Raw genomic sequence first — 8,903 nt, 5'->3', positions numbered from 1 at the left:
CACGGCGGCGGCGCAGTCCCTGGCGTAGTGTACTGCGTGTGGCGTCCCTGTTGGGTGCGCGCAGAACACCCACCACACGCTCCGCTGTCGGTGCCCGTCGGCATCTATTGTCGGCCGCCGATGCCGCCACACAACCGTCGAAAGCCAGTGCCATCACCCGCTCCGCCACCATGGCATGAGGCAGGAGGTGGCCATCATGGCCGCCACCCCATCATCGGTCGCCGTGGCCGCCAGCCCACCATCGACCGCCGGGATCATCACCGGCTCCGCCACCGCCGCCCGAAGGAGGGACGCGAAGGTGGAGGCCCACACATGCATCAACGACCTTGCGTGCTTGAAAGTGCAACTAATTCCTGGGTGGTTTTGGTAATTATTAACAACGTATAGCTCATTGAACTATTATCCATTCAACATAATCTTTTTAGAAATTTCAATGATTGGCATGGCATGGACTAGAGATATGGACCCCGCAAAATGCTAAGGACACATATTGGCTCAAGATCAAGACTCTACATTTTCATTTTAGTGATCCAAGACCACATTGAGTCCATAGGAAAAGCCAATACTATTAAAAGGGGATGAGGTGTTGCTTAATGGCTTGCTTTCTCAAAATGCTTAGTGATATGCTCCAAAAGCCCTCAACCACTTTCTCATATCCACATATGTCCCAAACCAAAAGTCAAACTCGGCCCCACCGATTTGATCTATCCGGCGCCACCGAGTTCATTTGACATAGCCATAGCCAGAAACCCTAATCAGTTCGGTCTCACCAATAGGGATCTCGGTCTCACCGAGATGGGATTGCAAACTCTCTGTTTCCCTTCATAAGATTTCGGTCTAACCGAGATGAGCGATTGGTCCCACCAAGTCCGCAATGCAAACTCTCTGTTTCCTTTTCATAACGTTTTGGTCTCACCGAAATGAGTGATCGATCCCACCGAGTTTGATTGACTCATGAGAAGCTACGCTTTGAAAAGCTCAATCTAGAGCAAGAACATGGGTTCTTAACAACAATCAATGATGATCTTTGTAAGAAAAGTTCTTCTGACATTGCCAAGCATTTACTCTTGTCTATTTACATGCCACAAGTAAAATCTAGCAACAAGAGTAAGAAAGATTCTTCTTCTAGTAGTTACAACAATCATGCTAAATCCAATGTTGTTGCTTCTAGTAGCTCTCTTGATTCCACTAATGATTCTCTTAGCCAAGTTACACTTGAGCAAGAAAATAGCTTATTGAAGGGAATTATTGAGAAAGGTGTTAACAAGAGCCTTGTCGGGAGTAAGCAATTTGAGGAAATTGTACGCAAGTAAGGAGGGCACTGGAAGAATCAAGGTGTTGGTTTTGAACGAAAGTTCAATGCCAATGGAGTTGAGTGGGAAGAAGATCAATACCCCAAGACGAAGTTTATTCCTCAACAAGAGAAGTATTATCCCACTACTTTCAAGGGAACACAAGCTCAAGATGATGTTCCACCACTAGACCACAAGCTAAAAGGCAAGGACAAGCTTCAAGAGGAGATTGATGCATTTGAATAAGCTCCCAAGGCCTTGGTCAAGTGGGTTACCAAGACTACATCAAGTTCTACTTCATCAAGTACGACTACAACTCCAAGGATTCCCATCAAGTAGATGTGGATCCCGAAGAAGAACAACTAGAGATTTCTTGAGGGTGACTCTGCCAACATACTTCACTCATATCATTTTGGCGAGAACAAGTGCAACAACTTGCACATCTTACACTAGTTCAAGGAGTCACAAACCCTCTTGTTGGTAAGACAATGGGACAAGGTAACCTAATGCTTTCATGGACATCATCTTTTGTGTACTTCACTCTATGTATATGGATATCCTTGGTCGTTCCTTGTGGGACTAAGCCATGTAGGTATTGAAAGTGCAACTCACTCCAACGGATTGCTCCAAATGATCTACATCAACATTGAGCATCCACATCTTTAACATCTACATGAAGTCATCATCGACAAAACCCAAGGTTAGTTCATCCCTCTTAGGGGGGATATCACATCTAGGGGATCTTTACTCTAAGAATTGAGCTAAAGCAACTCTAAATGATGTGAACACAACAATGCTTTATGTAAAAGTGGTAACCCCACTTGTTCTTAAACGATGAGTATGACCTACGATCAAATGTTCTCATTTGACTCCTCAGTCAATATACTCATATATAGATGACCTAGTCATCGCCAATTGCTTGATAGATGCTAGAGTGTTTGTGCATGCTTTGCCACATATTTCATTTGCCATCTTATTGTGTGAGCATGTTGATTGCATATTTTTTCTCATTCAAGGACATCCATTTGTTGTTTTGATTGTTTGGTCTTTTCTTTTTGCCAAATGGATGGACAAGAATTCCTAAGAACTTCCTCTAGCTATCTATGCTTTTCTCGTCTCAAACTCTATTCATGCTACATCACCAAGTTTGATCAAGTCAGATTTGAACCCTCCGAGCGAGGAGCACTCGGAGTCACCGATTCGTCATAGACTTAAATTTCCAAAACCTCTCTGGGTATTTCGGTCTGACCGATTCATCCCTTTCGGTCATACTGAGTTCATTGAGTTGATCTAGGTTTTCAATCTCGGTGCAACCAATTAGAACCGATCGGTCACACCGAGTTGCAGTAACCGCTTGCGATTCTGCATCTCGGTGCCACCGAGTTGTTCCACTCGGTCACACCGACAGGGTCAGGATATATATACCTGCGGGCCAAATTTTGGAAATTCCTCCAAAACCTTTTCACCCGCGCGTGTCCTGCTCTACCAACCGGGGTCTCTGGATCATCTCCTCATCGCCAGCGACCTCCCGCCGCTGGTCTCTGCCGCCGTCAACGGGAATCTTCACCGCCGCTGCCGTTGTAGCAAGCTCATCGCCAAGTTAGGGTATGAGTTCGATCCTTTGTGCAATCTTTACCTCTGATTCTTAGCACAAAGTCAATGCCATGATTCTTACCATGTATGAGATTATCCTATCCAGCAAAAACTTCCTTTAGATTATTTTTGATTTGAAAATTTAGGGTTAGGTTTCTGCCAAACTCAACTCGGACCGACCGAGTTGTAGAAATCGGTCTCACCGATTTGGCTTAGGTCACTGCACTTGTAACTTTCGGTCTGACCGAAACTTGCAAATCAGTGTGACCGAGTTCAACTCTCAGTGAAACCCTAGCAATCTCGGACTCACCGAACTATGTCTCGGTCTGACCGATCTCACTAGTTCAGACTCTAGTATTGCTTCAGTTGCACTGAGTTTAACAAATTGGTAGCTCTGAAATGCTTTTTGTGGAAAACTAAAAGTAAGTTTTTGACTCAATTGATTTGCAAAATCTCTGCACTTTGTGATGCTCATCCACTCTATCTCACCATGTGCAAAACCGAACCGAAAACCAAAAACCGAACCAAAAAAACCAAACCGAACCAAAAAATCAGTTTTTTCAGGTTTCAGGTTCAGTTTCAGTTTCCAAATCTGGAAACCATTTAACAATCGGTTTTTCGGTTAAAAACCGATGGTTTTCGGTTAAACCAAAATAAACCGAAACTAGCTTCGTTCTGTGTTGAACAGCCGACGACTTGAGCTGATCCCTCCCGTCGCCCCCTCCTTTTATAGTGATCCACCCATCTCCTTGCTGCTGGCTCCGCGAGGTGGTACTAAATTTTGCGGCACGGCTGGTGCACGCTGGCGCCTGGCGCTTGGGCCTGGGCCTTGGGCTGCCTAGCGCAAGACCTAGAGGCTGGCGTTGCGCATGGGCCAGGACCCAGGAGCATGGATGCTAATCCTCCAAAGAAAAAAAGGAGCCTGGAGGCTACAAACTAGCATTCTGGTGTTTCATGCCATATTTTTTCCACGTAAAAAACCTGGAGGCTAGTGCATGCGGTGCTCTTTCCTTGTCTTGTCCTCAGATTTTGCTAGTACGTAGATACATCTTTGTGAATGCTTTAGCGGTCATATATTGCCTCGATATGGTGCACGTCGTATGTACATAATACACAAATCATGTCTGCCATCTAATGATTTAATCTACGTACATAGTTCTCAAAAGAAAAAACTAACCTGCATACACAGATTGAATCATGTGATAAAAAAAGTATGCATTGTTCAAAAATTCGCGTCAACTTTGGTTATTTTGGTTATTACCGAAACCAAACCGAAATTAAATGGTTATTACCGAAACCGAACCGTATCTATGTATAAAACCGTATAAACCAAAGTATAAAAACCGTATAAACAGAAAACCGTATAAACCGAACCGAATCAAACCGAAAAAACCGAATGCACACCCTGAACTCTATCTCATCTATGTCTATTCACAGGGTCAGATTTTAGTTTGCAGTGTCAGAAATGTCTGATCAGAGTGACAGCCAGAACACGTCTGAGGAGCAAGTTAACATGAGTGAGGGCACTAGTCCCTCTGATAGCTATGTTGAAAGAAGCAGAAGTACTCCTAGCAACATGCCTAAGGCTGCTACTAGGCAGAGGAAGAAGAGAAACTCAGACTCAGAGGATGGGGATTATGTTGCTACTAAGGAGGAGGTCAGCTCCAAGAAGAAAGCGGTTAAGAAGGAATTTGGCACAACCGCTTCAACTAAGCCTGGTATGCACAAGAAGGCTCCTTCTAAGAGAGTGCCCATGTCAAAGGCCAGAGCCTCAACTCTTGGAGCCGCAACTAAAGAAGAGGCTGCTGGTGAAGGCAAGAAGGGGAAGGAAAGGGCCAAGAAAACTATGGCAAGAGTTATTGGAAAGCCCTCAATGATGATTCAATATGATGAGGAAGAAGAAGAAGAAGAAGAAGAAGAAGAAGAAGAGGATGATGCACCAGCATCAAAGACTCAGAAGCTGATGGTGGATGCCATCAAGTCTGGGGCTGCTCCTTCAAAGCCCAAGACTAACCCCAAAGCTACTACTCCAGCCACCAACTCTACACCAAAGAGGAGCACAAGAAATATTCCTGTTGCTGAGAAGAACAAGTCCCCAATGCCTGGAATTGAAGAAGAAGAGGAAGATGTAGCCCAAGTGCTCAGGAAGTTAAAGCCCAAGATCCCTTATCACGATGATACACATCAAGTGGCTGAAAACATGAAGATAAGGAAGGATGCAGGTCTCAGACTGTGGAGACAGCCAGATCCTTATGCGTTAAGAAGGAGAACTACTGTAGATTACAGGTTCCACACTAAGGAACAACAGGACTTCTATGAGACCATGCTCCCGGACAAGAAGCCCATTGTATGTGACATGAAGTGGGTTGACTGGAAGTACATTGACAACAATGAAGACCACTTCCGTGGAGTTCATGAGAGCGTCAGGATGAATGGAGTTGATGCCTTTGTGGGTCAGAAGTTGACTAAGTGGAATGATGAGCTCATTATGCCATTTTATTCAACAGCTCATTTCTACCCAGATGGAAGGATTGTTTGGTTGTCTGAAGGTACAAGGTACCAGTCAATAGTTGCCGAGTGGGCCAAGCTAATCAATGCCCCTAAAGAGCATGAGGATGACATAGCCAAGCCAAGGAAGGGACATAACTCCATGGCACATATGTACAAGGAGATTCCAGATGCAGCTTTGGGACATCACAAGTTTGGCTCTGTCTATTTTCTTCTATCAGGATTGCCCACAATCAATACCATCCCCAGGCACACTCTGTTGCCCAAGTCTAGTGACAACAGAATGATAAGAGGACATTCCATAAATTTGCTGCATATGTTTGATGTGCCAGAGAATTTCAAAGTGATGACACTGATTGTAGAGACAATCAAGAGGACAGCTGCTGATCAGAAGAGATCATGTGGGTATGCTCCACACATCCAGATTCTCATCAACTCCAAGATGGGTACATGCACATACCTGTTGGACAAAGAGCATCTTCCCTTGAGGCCTGACTTTGAGGACAACACAGTTGTCATGGATGCTACAGATCCTACTTCAGTAGAGCCTCAGGAGAAGAGAGAGTAGGCAAAAGCAGAGAAGGTAGCCAAGATGACAAGTGCTGAAGAAGCTTCACAAGTTTTTCTCAAGTCAAAGCACGACCAACTTGGATATCTTATTCAGGCTACTTTGAGGATTGAGAAAGGACTGGCCACCCTGACTCAGAATCAAGAGAGTCTTGAGAGAATCTTTGAAACCAAACTTCATGACTTGGATGTCAAGGTGACAGACATTTAGACTTTTGTGGAGAAGATCCCAGAAGAGCTTGAGGATAGGAGTGACAAGACCACTACAGATGCATATCAAAGGGTTCCCAGAAGGTAGAGGTCTGCAACAGTGCTAGTGGCAGATACTAGAGCTACAACTTCAGCCCCTGCAGCCACAACCTCTGTTGCCCCTCCAGTTGCAACTCTACCAGCTCCTTCAACCTCAACAGATGCATTTGTTGCAGGAGTCCTCTCCACGCCACCTCCCAGAGATCAAGCTTAGAGAGCTGCATAACACTATGCATTTTCGAGCTTTTTGGTAACTTGTTGCCAAAGGGGGAGAAAGTGTATAGATCATAGGCTTTGAGAGAAAGAGCTTTGCTTCCTTTTGCTACTCATTTGCTACTTATTTGTTTGCTTGCTTGGATGATACTTTATGGTTGTGTGTGTGAGATACTTGTATGGTCATGTGTTTGATCATATCATATGTTAATGCTTGTGCTTGTGCTTGAATGATGCTATTATCTATCTCTCATGTATGATCATTCACTTTGTCTTGGTGATGAGTGCATATTTCATATTCTATCATTTCGAGCGCTCCACCAAGATTTATGTGATATGGAAGAGTAATCCATGATCATAATCGATTGTGCATTTGCATTCAAAAGCAAATTTCAAATAATTCACAAATTTAGGGTGAGCTCTTTCTTATCACATACTTCTCAAAGCGACGATATATTTCATTCTTCTTATCATTTGTCGAAGCTTTGATCTATATGTTGTCATCAATTACCAAAAAGGGGGAGATTGAAAGTGCAACTAATCCCGGGGTGGTTTTTGTAATTATTAACAACATATAGCTCATTGAACTAATATATTCAACGTAATCTTTTCAGAAAGCTCAATGATTGGCATGCATGGACTAGAGATGTGGACCCCTCAAAATGCTAAGAACACATATTGGCTCGAGCCTCAACATTTTCATTTTAGTGATCCAAGATCACATTTAGTCCATAGGAAAAGCCAATACTATTAAAAGGGAATGAGGTGTTGCTTAATGGCTTGCTTTCTCAAAATGCTTAGTGATATGCTCCAAAAGCCCTCAACCACTTTCTCATATCCACATATGTCCCAAACCAAAAGTCAAACTCGGCCCCACCGATTTGATCTATCCGGCGCCACCGAGTTCATTTGACATAGCCATAGCCAGAAACCCCAATCAGTTCGATCTCACCGATAGGGATCTCGGTCTCACCGAGATGGGATTTCAAACTCTCTATTTCCCTTCGTAACATTTCGGTATAACCGAGATGAGCGATCGGTCCCACCAAGTTCGCAATGCAAACTCTTTGTTTCCTTTTTGTAACGTTTTGGTCTCACCAAAATGAGCGATCAGTCCCACCGAGTTTGCCTGACCAACTCTCTGTTTGCCTATTATAGAAATCGGTCTCACCGAGTTCGTGTGATCAGTCTCACCGAGATTACGTTATTCCCTAACCCTAACACAATCAGTCTCACCGAGTTGACATGTGGGTCCCATCAAAAAGCCTAACATTCACCGGTCTTACCGAGTTTCGGTATTCGGTCCCACCGAGTTTGGTAAATTGTGTGTAACGATTAGATTTTGTGTGGAGGCTATATATACCCCTCCACCCATCCTCCATTTGTGAGGAGACCCATCAAAACGTGCCTACCCTTCCACTACTCATTTTCTGAGAGCGAACCACCTACTCATGTGTTGAGACCAAGACATTCCAATCCAACCACAAGAATCTTGATCTCTAGCATTGCCCAAGTTGCTTTCCACTCAAATCATCTTTCCACCATATCCAAATCTGTGTGAGAGAGTTGAGTGTTGGGGATAATATCATTTGAAGCACAAGAGCAAGGAGTTCATCATCAACACACCATCTATTACCTTTTGGAGAGTGGTGTCTCCTAGATTGGTTAGGTGTCACTTGGGAGCCTCCATCAAGATTGTGGAGTTGAACCAAGGAGTTTGTAAGGGTGAAAGTGGTAGTGATCGACTAGAGGGGGGGTGAATAGGCGATTTTTATAAAATTCTTCAAAACATGGAAGTTTCGAAGTCAAATGATAGAAACAAACCTATTACCATGCAGCGGAAGGTAGACTACACTAAGCAAGCCATAGTCAAGTATTCAATGAGATGAAGGCACAAAGACTAATAGCAGCTAGGCAGTATAGATCAGGATGGAAGATAGTATGAAGCCAATCAGAACAGCAGTCACACAGCGAAGACAAATAGATAATGCAGACAGGCAATGACTTCACAAGGACCAATCTGAAAGTAAAGAGATGGGAAGGATGGAACCAATGGCTCGTTGAAGACAATGATTTGTTGGACCAGTTCTAGTTGCTGTGACAACTGTACGTCTGGTTAGGGAGGCTGAGATTCAACTCAGAAGACCACGTCTTCACCTTATTCCCCTTGAGCTAAGGACACCCAGTCCTCGCCCAATCACTCTGGTAATTCTTCAAGGTAGACTTCCAAACCTTCACAGACTTTGTTCACCGCCGATCCACAATGACTCTTGGATGCTCAGAACGCGACGCCTAACCGGCTGGAGGATTCACAGTCCTCAAGTGTAATAAGTCTTCAGATCACACAGACAGGAAGACTTCAGTGATGCCTAACACTCTTTGGCTCTGGGTGTTTAGGGCTTTGTCCTCGCAAGGAATTCTCTCTCAAAGGCTTCGAGGTGGGTTGCTCTCAAATGACAAAAGCCGTACACTAACTCTGAG

Source organism: Triticum urartu, chromosome 7 (genome assembly GCF_003073215.2).
Source record: "Triticum urartu cultivar G1812 chromosome 7, Tu2.1, whole genome shotgun sequence".
Lineage (NCBI taxonomy): Eukaryota > Viridiplantae > Streptophyta > Magnoliopsida > Poales > Poaceae > Triticum > Triticum urartu.
The sequence above is the reverse complement of the archived record's forward strand: the minus strand, read 5'-3'. Positions refer to the sequence as shown.